Source organism: Anopheles coluzzii, chromosome 3 (genome assembly GCF_943734685.1).
Source record: "Anopheles coluzzii chromosome 3, AcolN3, whole genome shotgun sequence".
NCBI lineage: Eukaryota > Metazoa > Arthropoda > Insecta > Diptera > Culicidae > Anopheles > Anopheles coluzzii.
The window spans coordinates 48,750,971-48,764,282 of NC_064671.1; the positions used below are offsets into that span (position 1 = coordinate 48,750,971).

Genomic DNA, 13,312 nt, shown 5'->3' on the forward strand with positions numbered 1-13,312 from the left:
ATTTACAGTTGGCACGAATAATTAGCGTAAAACCTTCGAGCGACACTAATCATTCGGTAAATCGTTCTGTCGAAAACAAAGGCACGAGCATACGGAAAGACAGGGGAAATCCGAGGCAAAAACAGCAAGGGGAATAGATTGGATGGAGCATGGGTTTTCTTAATGGCGCACACCCGACAGTCCATTCCTCCTCCATATGGAGCAGATTTCCTGGACGCCAAATTTTCTCAGTCGCCTTGACCCTAATTTTAATGTACTGTGGAACGTGAAATAAAACTCGTGTGCAAACGGCCAAAAAGAGTATGGACATTCCACCAGAGTCAGAGTACGTTCGTGCTCGGGAAATGTTACGGTGTGGGGTGTGGGTACGCACGATTTACATTCGCATTGGCCAGTTGGCCACGCGATTTGCCGACGCCATTATTCCGTTCGTAAATTTTCCTTCTTTATTTCGAACATGGGGCCCACCGGCTCAGCTGCAAAGGCGGTGCCAAATGGTGCGCGGAGTGGTGCCAACGATCGGTTGGCGCATTTCCTCGTCTCGAGTGTAATGTTATTCATCGCTCAGGACGTAGGGCGTAGTGTGAGGAAAAGCTTTAAAGGGCTGGTGACCGGTGTAAGGAGTTTCCGAATATCGTACACTTGGTGCGAGCGCAGCGAAGCATTAGTATGCTGTTTGCTTTACGGATAAGGAGTACCGGGCACCGGGGTACACGTACCGTTGGCCACTTTTAAGTCGTTCATGATACATAAGTATAAAGATAAAGGCCACCTGATAAGGAAACTGCTACCCGTTCGAAGTTTGAGCGTTTGTTGGTCGGTAATTCTGCCGATTGTGTGCTACAAGGTGTGTACCGTTGGACGATTGAGCATTCGGCCCGCCGGCGAATGGCAAAGTTATGCGAAAGAAGGCAAAGTTTTGGAAATTGGCTCTCAGTGGTGAAAAGAGATTGAGCTAATGCGTTTGCCCAGTTCAGGGATAGATTGCCACCATAGGTGTGAAACCGATCGCCAACGATGTCGAAAGGAAAACAGTAGAAATGCAAATGCCCCCGAATGGCTGGCGAATAGTGCCCCCGAAAAAGACTCGTACGAGGCTCGCGCGATTAGGCTTTATGCAAAAACACATCCAGCACAAAGTGGAAACAAAATAAACTGAACCCATAAACTCAATTCAGCTTATCATAATCACAGTTCCTGTTGAAACTTTGCTTAACCGTTGTTTTCGCAATACATAGTACGGCAGTGGGATGGAAGGAACGGCGCAGACGGTCCAGCCGGGTCCGCTGGACACGAAAATCCAAAATAATACGAACGGAACGGAACAATAAAGAATATCTCACGAAAATCGGAACCAGTAGCCGTACCCGTGCAGAATGGTAAAGGAAACGGTCTTTATCGTGCTTCGATTTGAGTTGTTGGAATGGTTTGTTGTGTGCCGATTATATGCATATACAAGAAGGGTAATAAAACGGTTCTAATGCCAGAAACGGGGGGTGGTTCCATCGTTATTCCGTACCGAGCGAGTAGTTTCTAGTTCTACACGGTGTGCAATCACAATGATACGACGCCAGGGTCTGAAGTGGTTGGCAGGCCGGATTTCGAAAACGTACGACGAAACACGACAGACGAGCATAACGCTATCCGTTTTCGTTTTGGTGGGCAAAAGACCCACACAAGTGGACAGTGTCCAGAACTTAGATCTAAACTCCCATCCCAGGACGTGGACGTCGAGCTTTAGTAGTTTTGGGATAGTGTTTACGGTAGAATTCGGTTGCAAAAGAACCCATCAGCTCAAGTAGTAGGGCATATGGCAGCCGGTTGCAGCACCCAATCTCACGGCCGCCGAAATCCCTGAGCGGTACGCAATACCGGGGCCAAGTGCGGCCATTGAAAATTTAGTACACCAGATATCAGACAAAACACTCCATAAATCAGTTTATTAGTATAAATATTGATTTCCGGGAGTGAAACGGATTGCCCCGTATCGGAGGCAATAAAAATAGAAATTTTATTGGTTCGGGAACTTCATAAATTATTAATTAGACCGCCGTGTGCTCGAGCTGTGTTTTGATGTAGCGTGTTCCGGCTGTGCGCGGGGAAAGAATGCGCGTATCATGGTCAAGAAGCTAGTGTCCGGCTACCCATTCACGCAACCGAAGCGGACATGCTGTGGTGCGACCAAGGCGGGAAAAAGGCACCGGCGGCTGGACCAGCCGGGCCAGCTCACTGGTTCGAATGTCTATTTTTCCACTCTCCCTCGAAAGCCCGGGTCGGGTTTGGAGCGTTTTAATGGATAGCACACTTTGTGCTTTGGGTTGTGCACGCGCTCGCAGCAGTGCAATCGGGAAGAGATATTTTATCGCTTTTTAATGGTTGAAGCGGAATCGACCCCGTTGTTGGGTAGCCAGACGATCGACCCCGGGGTACGGCATTGGTTGCAGTAGCAAATCGTTTTGCTGCTATCGCAAATCAGAATGGAAGGTAATATATGGCAAGCTGTTGCAATCGCGATCGCTCGGATGGAGGTTTTATTTTCTTTCTCTCTTTCTTCTCTTTATCCTTGGCCGGACCTTGCTGCAACAAACCAGAGCCATTTACTAGCGGGATCGGGATGAAAGTAGGGCGCTCTTGGTTCTCGGTGTGGTAATTAATACCAACAATCGGTTGTGTCTGGTGAAATGTATTGAGAATCGATTATTACCGAAGACTTATGGCAAACACAACCACCCGTACGAAAGAGCTGTTTGTGATGATTAAACGATAATTAATAATGCTTTACGTTTGATACCATACCAATTGTGTGGAATAGTAGAGCAGTGCTATAGTAATGCTAGTAAAATGCTTATGCTGGCGAATCCGTACATCACTACTTGAGTTTGTACTCAGAGGACTTAAATTCGGCCCCCATCGCTCAGCTAATAGTGTGCCGGTTGGCATCCTTTTGTGTCCACCGCTTTATTGTGAGGAGTTTACTCATCTAGATACTCTAATAATCACCTCATTTGCGAAAAAACGGTTAATTTAAAAAGGAAACTGTCGTTTAATGCCTCGGACCGGAGCATTGGACTCCACCCGTATGCTAAGACTTCTTCCAACAGATGGGCACATTTTTGGCACCATCTGGTGGCTGCATGGTCGAGTGATACTTTCATAATGAGCTGAAATCCACCAGCTCATCGGCTCAGGCAAACAAATAAAAGAAAAAGAAATGGCCTATTTAAGCGCTCTACATTTAGAATAAAGATTTTCCCACCATTCGCCTACTGCTGGCCTCCTGGCAGGGGCTCGTCCCATTCTTGTGGCCAGTCCCTTTAATCCTTTTATTTCGAGGGGCATTTTTTTAATCAGTACCGTTCCACTAGCCTACCCTCCGCTACAACCCCCACCAGCGCGAAATTGTCAGAATCATTTACATAAAGCAGATAATTGCGCCAAAGGAAGCTTTAGTTTATCGCGGAACCCGCTGAATGCTGTTGTTCGGGTTTGGTTTGTGGCAGTTATGAAAATCATCTGTGTACACCCGCGGCTAGGCTCGGTCGGTTAGCTTTGGCCGACTTTTCGCAGCCTTTTTGCGCCCGGTGCCCAGTCCGACGATTGCGGCGGGCCTAATTATGAAATCATTAGACCTCCCCCCGATAAGGGCGGGTGCGCGTCGTCGTCTTGGTCACGCAAAGCCTTTGACAAAGTTGCTCGGTGATCTGCATATAAGCTGACAGTTGGTCCCTTCGAGGATGTGGAGTGGACGGAGCTTGGCTGGTAAAATGGCAAGCGTACCCTGTATAGTCAGTCATGAGATGAGGAAGCAAAAAGTCACTGCCCGGGTGGATATAATTCGAAAAGCATTATTATCTTGCAGTGTAATACCACACAACTGGGTTCCCAAAAGCCCTAAGGTTGGGTTTTCTGAAGTGTGAGCACTCGTCAACGGGAGCGGCCCGCGGTTTTGTCGTGTAAGAGATTCGAGCCGCGCAAAAAGGGACTGATAGAGCGATAAAGCTGTTGGAAAATGGTTGAGAAAAAGGGAAAAAAATGGAATAGTCCAAGGAAAATTGGCGGGTTGGGAAAATGAAATGAGCGCTGGCCATAAAAATATGTAAAGGCAAGAGAGTAGGCGGATGCGAATGTTTATAGAAGGAAAGCGAGTGAGAAAAGTTACATCCCAGCTATACAAAGAGAAAGAGACAGAGAGTGGGTGGAAGAGCCTGTAAGCGTACAGACGACAGATGATACATTAATCAAGCAGACTGCCGCTGACAAGCCGTAAAAGTGTCATGCATCAAATGTGGCGAAAGTGAGCCTAAACTCGTTTTTGGGGGAGATTCTCTTTTTAAATTTATGACGGCAAGGCAAGGACCTTCCACGGCCGACCGAGAGTGTCGACTTTTGTGGGTGTGAGTGTGTGTGTGTAGCTGGCCAAGGCTCTGGGCGGCTGCTGATGGGCACTGATGGATAGTGATTGTGGCAAAGGATGACAAATGCGGCAGGACACATAGTCGCATGATGACAGTCACCATACGGCGTAAAACTGTGGAGAGATGGCGATGCTTGGAGGACTGCATCAAACAACCGTGGCATGTTAGCAACGTTCAATGCGGGGCCCTTGTTGGAGCGATTTGATTTTTCGGTTGCTGACAAGTGGAGTACAGACAGAAACAAGGCTAGAAAGGACCAAACTGGTAAAAGCTTGTAGCATGAAGTTGGTGTCAGACTACGGCAAAAAAAAAGAAAAGGATTTGAAGATGTAATATAAAATCTGAGATAAATGGAATGCAGGGCCGCCGGGAATTTGACTGAAATTGTGCACAAAATTTGTTTGCAGGACTGGCGGTCCCGTGCCGATGTAGAAGGAGACTAAATTTAGATACGAAAACAAATTGAAACCCTCCTGAATTGTATATTTGTTCAGTCATAACCATTAGTAGAATCAGGAAGAGGATGAGGTGTCTTTTAATTGAATACATGAGTGTTTAATATTTGTTTTCTGTTCTTCCATTCCCAATTGCTTGTTGTTCATGCAGAGGGAAATAAAGAGGCTCGAAATGAATTGTTCATTGTGCGATTATACAATGGGTAATTCATATAAATGGTACTGAAAGGCAAAACCATTCAGCGATACACGCAACGTCGTGTATGAAGGTCGCCCCAAAGACCAAAGTTATCCTTTGCTGGCATGCATATGGAAAACCTACATTATTTGCTCGTCTGTGTCTCGCAAGTGGCCCCAAAATAAGGGTGTTCCAAATTTTCCCCCCGACCCATTGCAGTACAACACCGTCGTTGCGTACCGCGTCTTAGCGGGTTTCCTACGCAAGGAAACATTTCTTACAGACTGTGTGTGTGTGTGAGTGTACTCGTGTGCTATTGCTTGTTGTCAGCGTAACATTAGATACAACCATAAATTTAACGCTGGCTTACTTATGCAAAAACGCGGCCCCGACTTTATTTGGCTTCCTCCCGGTGTAGAACGGATTGCATGAGTAAGCGATACGTGCGTCGCGAATGAGAGCGCAGGAGGACAACCTACTGTGGGGGCTGTGGACCAGTGGCACTGGCTTATAAAGCAGCAACAGGAAGAAAGTGGCTTTTCCCGACCACCCCCATAAATACACTCATAGAAAGAGCCCACATGTGTACTTTCATTCGTGGGGCGTTTTTTCTTCTTCTTCTGGTTTGGGTGTACGCGGGTTCACGTGCGTTGGGGAAGTAATTCCATTTTTCCTAGATTTTATTTTTCAATTACTCAACCACCACCACCGCCGCCGTCCGCTGTCGACACATTCATCGTCCTATATCCGCCATAAGTCTTTCCACCCGGTCCAAGGTCGATTCGATGATACCGAGGGACGCGCGCGCGGTAAAGCAGTCCGACTGCATACGGCAAAAAAGGGAAGAACGAAGACGAGCAGCGGTATTGATGGAGGTGAAGGAAATCCGCACCAAAGAAGCTTGCTGTGTCGGAGAGCTTTTACCCGCTGCTTCCGTTGTTTTATTATCGTTCGTTCGAGCGAGTTAGCCACGTGGTAGGACGTGTAATGCATATTAAATGATTATTTCATTACCAGCGGACCCCTTTTTTCCGGGAAATTTTCATCACAGCGGTGGTGGTAGTTTTTTTACTTCAAAACACAAATTGTGTTTAGAAAAGATAAGTACCAAGCTCGTTATCCTTCACCGGATACAAAAAGGGGCATCACACCTTAATGTCATTCGATAAGCTGTAGGTGACGTTACGTTTTAAAACAAGTTCCATAAACCATGGTGGAAATTATTGTTAGATTAGTACACAGCCATTACGGAAGCGATAGTTTTTGCATTCATATTAGATGTGAATGCTCATCATCTTCGAATAGGGTTAAAAATGAGAAGGGATGGGTATAAAACGGTGGTAGGCATTAATTCCAAATTGCACATGATCAATGAGCGAAATTTTACGCTGCCTTAAGGTATCTTTTGCTCGCTAGAAGCACATGCACATCTGGATCATGTGCTTAATGGCGAGACCTTCCATAACCATTGTTATAAAATCACCGTACAGCGAAAAGTTTACCATCCACATCCATCATCCGCCCGTGGCTACCATCCCATCCATCAGTTTGCGAATCTGTTTTCCACGGCCCAAGCAACGGAATGTAAACATCATTTGACCCATCCATTTTGAAGCCAAGTGCTGCTAGTGACATGTAATGAAAGTGCTTTCATATTGTCCTATCTTAAAGGGGTTTGTTTCAAGGATGCATCAGAAGCATGCTACCCTTAGCTTCCGGGAGGAACGTTTTGGTCGTCCGCTGGAAAGAAAAATGAACCCGGATTCAACGTATACGTGAGTGAATGGTAAGAATTCTTGCACCAGCAAGCTTCGTCAGCATTTTTCATTGGAACTATTTTCCGAACAGTTGGTGAGACTGACACAGATACTATGTGCTCAGCTTGTATTTCTGTGTATGAGTATGCCCGTGTGTGACAAAGGAAGGGCGGGACATGAGGCCGAGGTTCAGGCAAAAGGAATGCATTGTTTTTGGTTTTTCAATTGCAAAATGGGTAGGAGAAGCAATGAAGAAACGATCTTTGTACCTTTTTTCCCTCTCCCTTACCAATCCATTACCAGAAGGTTCGTATTTTGAACGTTTTAATTAAAAGTGTCTCCCCAATTGTCCTTTCAGGCTGTACCCGCCTGTGCCCTGTTACGGGTGAGAGGGTGAACTATCATCACCGGCATCGTCCTACTATGTGTGAATTCGCTTTAGCTTGCGAGACGACTCTTCACGTGCATTTTAAACGGTGAAAATACGGTAAGCTGCAGGCGGAAGATGATGAAAATTGGATCTACACATGCATGCCATTCCCACTGACAGAAGGTATAGTTTCTGCCGCGACGCCATCGGAGAGGGAGAATTTTTGGATGAAAGCATAAGTTTAAAATTTTCATCAAGAAATGGAGTGATGAATGAACATTGAATTGGGATTGTTTGAAAAAAAAAAACAGAAAAAAGAGCGATGAAAACACATCAATTGACCGAATGAAAGTGGTCCCTGGTGGCAAAGGCGTTGCTTCACAAATGCAATCGTTAGGAAGAGTAATGCCATGCCGGCTGGGACACAAACTGTTTTCGAAGAACCATTTTAAGTTATTGACGACCGGTTGGTGTCCTGATTCGCTCCTGACCCAAAAACTTTTCCCAATTAGTAGTGTGCCCGAAGAGATGAGTGTGGCACTCGGACGAACCCAACAGGGATGTGGAGCATTAGTGGCCGCAATCATCATAACTGGCAGGCGGACAGAAGTCGTTGCCGAACGCACACGAAGGCATGATAAATCTCAATTCAGGTCCTTCGGTGATTGGCTTTACCTCGTTACCTCGGCTTTACCTTCTCGCTCCTGCTCTGGAAGCGCATTCTTCAAAGCGATCGAACCGAAATCTTTTCTTGGTGAAAGCGATTGCCAAAATGTCGGACATACTTTCGCCACTTGTCATGCTGAATGCTGAACCGTACATATCGCACGAAGAGATAAGGTACGTTGAGAAATTTACATAGATTTATTCCGGGAAAAGTTATTGCCGAAAGGGATTTGTACAGCGCAACTGGGATGATACTCGCTCCGAATGAAAGGTGTGGCAAAGGAGTATTGATGGTTATTTGAATCAAAGTGCGTGGTATTCGGTTGTAACCGAGCGGTGCCATTCGATCCTGTGCTATGAATTGCTTTTACAGAGATAGGATTAATGACAGCGAGCAGAATGTGAGTCTTTTTTGGCATTTCGAAGAATACTTTGCGAAAAGGTTGTTATTGGTGAGCATTTGCTCAGTTAATGTAAACATACAAGTGATCGGGGATATTTCTACCGTTGGCTGGTAGTTCCGACATGATACAATTAAGTATCCGTGTTGATTAATTTACATAACATCGACCTTTTTATTTCATCGTTTTTGGTGTTTCTCTGTAGCGTAAAGCTGTATTTTTCCCTCTCAACGTCGTATGCAAAACGTTCAATGTTGTGCCGTCGTTGAACTAATTGAGAAGAAACGGTTGATATCAGCAAAAAGCACAAAAAACATGAATACTGTTAGCGTACATCACGGTTAGCACACACACAACACACACAAAAGAAAACGCGCATTCCGAACACTGTACTGTTTTAGTTCGGTCACGGCAAAGTTCAGGACCCAGCGCCAGGAGAAAGCTCTCTGTCCAGTAGGTCCTTCATTTTCCGGATCGATGATTTACGCAGACGGTACGAACTTTGTTCGGTATCCTTTTAGCACACCCGACCAGGCAGCGTTAGGAAGACGGCAGAGTGTGACGTAGGGTTCGTGGGAACCGGTAGTTCCTCAATCGAAATCGGAAATTGTGAAGGGGAAACAGGGTTAAGAAGGTACTTCCTTTTGTCGCTTATGGGAAAGGCTGCACCACCAGGCCAGGCAGAAGGCGGACGGGTTGGTTGGTGTGGCTGTCTGATATGATTTGTAATCTTGTCTACACGTACCATTCCGGTTGTACTATTGGAGCTCTAGCAACGATTCACCGGAATCGGTTCCCGCATTGATTTATTTGTTCCAATCAAGGTTGCTGCTGCTGCTGCTCCTGTAGCCGCATAGCGCAAGGCCGAGATGTGGTGGGTTTGCAAAGCTGTGGCCTACGTTTTTGTTCGAATCTAACGAAGCTTATCGGGAGAGCATAATTTCCCGCTTTTGTCGAACCCGGACCGGACGATGTTCTTTAAGGTTTCGGTGTGTGCAGGAGGCGTGAAACGGACGGAGGACCCGGGCGAAAACTTTGTTTAAATTTTACGCTCCAAAAGTTGCAGGATGAACGAACGCACGGGGACTGTTCGTTACTGGTCGGGTTTTTGCACCCGTTGGCCACTGCTACTGGACCGCATCTCTACGATCTCTACGGTCAGCGCGTGTACGCTACTGGCCGTGCTTGTTTTGCTATGCTGGAAACCAGCAGCAGTTCGCGTGTGTCCTTCGTCTCGGTCCACTGTAAGAGCCAGGATAATTTATTTGTAGCATTTCAAATGATGCCAACGTGGTATGTATGTTTGTGCGCTGCTTTTCGTCCGTACCATTCTCCGGATTGAGCGCTTTTTTTTGTTTGGAGCTTTGTATGCGAGCAGGAAAAAATAAGATTTTCCTATTGGTTAAAATTCTCACATACCGCCTTTGCCGCTTCCGGACCCGTCCGCCTTTTGGCCGGACAAGCGTGGATGGACTTCGTAATATGTTCTTTGATCTTGGCAGTATTAACTTATTAATATGATTACTTATCTCTTCATTCTTGAAGATACGCTACGACAAGGAGAGAGAAAAAAGAAAAATCAGACACTTGCGTATACGTGAGCCACCTCACTACCTGTTTTCCCGGTGACACGTGGATAATCATAACCCATATTGAGCATCAAGGAGCGCGGGAATGGGCCATGGTAACGGAAAATGTAATTACAAGAACGTGAAAGACACGAACGAGCGAACAAAAAAAAAGCTAAACTCATCCAGGCAGCATTCTCGACAGCTTCGATAACTTGGTCGTAAAAAGTTCCACTTGCCGGCTTCTCACATACGTTGCTACTGCTGCTGCTGCTGCTGCTGCTATACATTTAAGCCAGTTCGCATGCAGGATTGCTTTGTGTGTTACTGATCGTGCGTTGATGATGATGATGCTGATGATGATACTGTCGAGATTCTTTCAAGTGGCGGACGGGAAATGTAATAAAAATGTTAACTACGGCAAAACTCCTCCTACGCGTTCTTGCTGGAAGAGTCCTTGAGAAGAAGAGGGATAGGCTCGACTTTGTGTCAATTTCTTAAGGAGGTTAGACGATGCTGGGAATGTGTCAAAATATGACATAGTTTAATGTGTGTGGCAAAGCACGTAAGCTACCAAATTAGAGTGGAAGAGTAAGAATCTGGTTAAAGCGATATTAGAAGTAAAAAAGGAAGTCGATGAACAACACCTTACGGCAAGGCAGAGCGGGAAAAGCTTTATTGAGAGGTGTTTAATTGTGATAAATAGAATAATGAACCCAATTTGTGGTTACCGCTGATTGATATTGCTATTGAATATTTGAATATTCTAAAGCGTACCGAAAAGCTTTCATGAGTACAAATGTAAATGGCGAAACATTGTGACTTCACACCAACATCAAAAGGTAATATGGCATAATTATATTTGTGTTGAGCAAAACGCTGACTGGGCTTACTTATTTCATCATAAACTTTCGCCGCACAGCATGGTTGCGTTACGACTGAAAAGCTTTTTTCTAGAGCAGCGCTTTGCAGCTGTGTTTTATTTGTCGCCTGCCTCCATTGAAAGGTATTCTCATTAAATATGTTTTATGCTGCGCTGGGCTGCAAACATGCTGCGACAAACATTTGACTCTGCGCTTTCAACGCACACACAAAAGGACGTTCAAAATGACTGCAGCAGCACGGGACGGAGAACTTTGGGGGCTCCTGGTTTCTTTTTTTTATTTCATTTGTATCGTTTGGCAAGTTCGCCCAGCACGCTTAAGAAGTTGCGTAAAAGGTGCCAGGCTGGAAGGGATGATGAATTTATCCACTCAGCAAGCATGAAACGGAGCAGCACGCAGCCGTTGCTCAAACGTCCGGTTCTTCCCGTGCTCCCTGATACAGCGGCCCAAAAATAAAGGAAAGCACAGCAGGAATAAAAACAGCGTACAGCATTATACGGAGTAGTGTCCCAGAAGAAGGAAGTCCTCCTCTTCCGTTGCCGCTTCGCCGCATAGCAATGCTCGGTCTATTCTGATCGAGACGTTGAAAGCGGCACAAGCGTGGCTCCAGTGGGCGCTTATCGCCAAGGCTGTGGGCCTATGCCCACATACAAATGCCCCATTCCCCTGCATCATTTAGAGCTTTTTCCTCGAGCTTTCTTCTTTAAACACACACACGCACATACAGATACATACATTTGCTGTGTTCTTTTAGTGCATACTTCGATAGAGAGGGACCGACCGTCGGCGCTGTGTGTTTATCACCGAGAGGAGGCCACTTCTTAGGATGAAAAGCGCAATAAATAACGAAGGCTCTAGGTCGAATCAGCACCTCGGAGGAGCAAACGAAACAGCGAACCAAGAGTAAAAGAGAAAACGGCCAAGGATGGTTGGCTGGTCGATTTCCGTTGGGTAACACTGTCAAAAGGCCAAGAGCCGGGTGTCACAGTACGGGAAACTGCTGGGTGGAAAGTGGGCCCGGCAAGAACGGTAAGGTGATTTTTCTTCCTTCCGAAACAAGAACACTTGCAGCGGCTGGGAAATGGGGCGGTGGGTGGTAGGCATCAGTAGTAGCCTTGTGCAGGGAAAACTCCGATCGAAAGAAAGCACCCATGCTTTGTGGAGTGCAAAGAAACAGGCCGGAAGAGAAGGCCCTAGTAGGAGGTCCCGGCTGGCTGAATGGGTGTCTTTTTTTACGGGTGGGGTGGTATCGGTTCTCGAAACACCACAGGCAGACGAGATGATATCTGCTACTCATGGTGGAGAAAGTGGCAAGGTGAGACGTGAGTACATTATCTGGTTGATTGGGATGAGCGCCATGTGGGTGGTCGTGGGTGGTGGGCGATTTTGGTGCTTTCGGCTTCGATGCGTGATGTTGGGTAATAAATTCTTTCCATAAAGGTGTTCAAAGCACGCCATGGCAGGCAGCAGAATAAGACGGGGAAATCGCCGGAAATCAGTCTCAGTTCGCTATGTGTGTGCGTGTGTGTGTTCATGCGTGGCTGAATGTGCGAGATGTTTGGTATTGATGGCATTGTGTAACTTCACTCATCCGCTTTAGCTTCCCAACGGTGACTCCATTCGATCGAATTCCTCCCCACCGCATTCTCCACTAGAGGAAAGGAAGGCAGCCAGATGTCAATAGGATACCGCTCGCCCGGGCACAGACACACAAGGACGCGAACGTCACGCTGGTTCAGAAGCAAACAATAGATTCAGGATGAAGCACTACGCGCCCTGTACACAAGGAGGCGGCGCGCACATGGTAAAGGTAATTTTGCCATTGCCTCTCAAGAACGAGCGGAAGAAAAATGATAATTCCCTCCCGATCTTTCGATTTCGATGTTTTCGTCTTTCACTGTGCCCGCCCGCACGCTGCTTATCTGTTTTTCCCGACCTGTGCAGCAGACCTACGACTTCCTAGTTGATTGATAAGCCATCACACACTTTTCCCACTCGACGGCGGGGGGAGGTGCTATTGTTCTGCGACAGCAGTGCACGAAACGGCTTTGGTCGGGCCAATTCCCACGGTCGGAGAAAGGTTTTTCGCTTTCCTTTCGTTACCACGCGATCATGGGGCTTGGAATGGATGGGGTTCGTTCGATGGCTGTGGTTCACTTTTCCGTATCTAAGACGTTTGGCGATGTAGATTATGAGTAGGTTTAGGGCGTACGTTTGAGATGCGTACTGATGGTGGCGTACGGCTCGTAATGAGTTGGGGGAGATGTTTAATCGCATTTGGGAATGTAAAGTGAATGACATTTGGATAAGCTTCTACATTTGCTAGGAATGAGCTGATAGGATAGGCAATCAATGGCATAGAGAGATCATGCGGTATTGTGGATTGGCATTGGCGTAATACATCATGATGCATATTTGTAATACCGTTTTTCTTTTCATCATATGTCAACCAGAAATTCATTACTTCGTTTTAGTTATTTAAGTACAATTTTATAGATGATTTGAGCTTGTAGATAAGTTGCCAGTTTGGTGTATGTACTTCTGTATAACCATTAACTTCCATTCCAATAAATAGACTTTTAAGTCTATGTGCAGGAAGAATAAAGTTCCATTAACCA

General features: G+C 46.1%; 1 protein-coding gene and 1 long non-coding RNA gene across 6 annotated transcripts in view; one reads left to right on the forward strand and one right to left on the reverse strand.

Moving 5' to 3' along the window:
- LOC120955145 (uncharacterized) overlaps nucleotides 1-13,312 on the forward strand; it is a 66,294-nt gene that overhangs the window by 48,053 nt on the left and 4,929 nt on the right. Inside the window, exon 2 of the long non-coding RNA XR_005751771.2 lies at nucleotides 7,164-7,292. This is a non-coding gene — a long non-coding RNA (uncharacterized LOC120955145). The remainder of the gene's footprint in view (nucleotides 1-7,163; nucleotides 7,293-13,312) is intronic.
- Nucleotides 1-13,312, reverse strand: part of LOC120955143 (hemicentin-1-like) — a 155,236-nt gene that overhangs the window by 32,892 nt on the left and 109,032 nt on the right. The gene's annotated exons all lie outside the window — the stretch shown is intronic.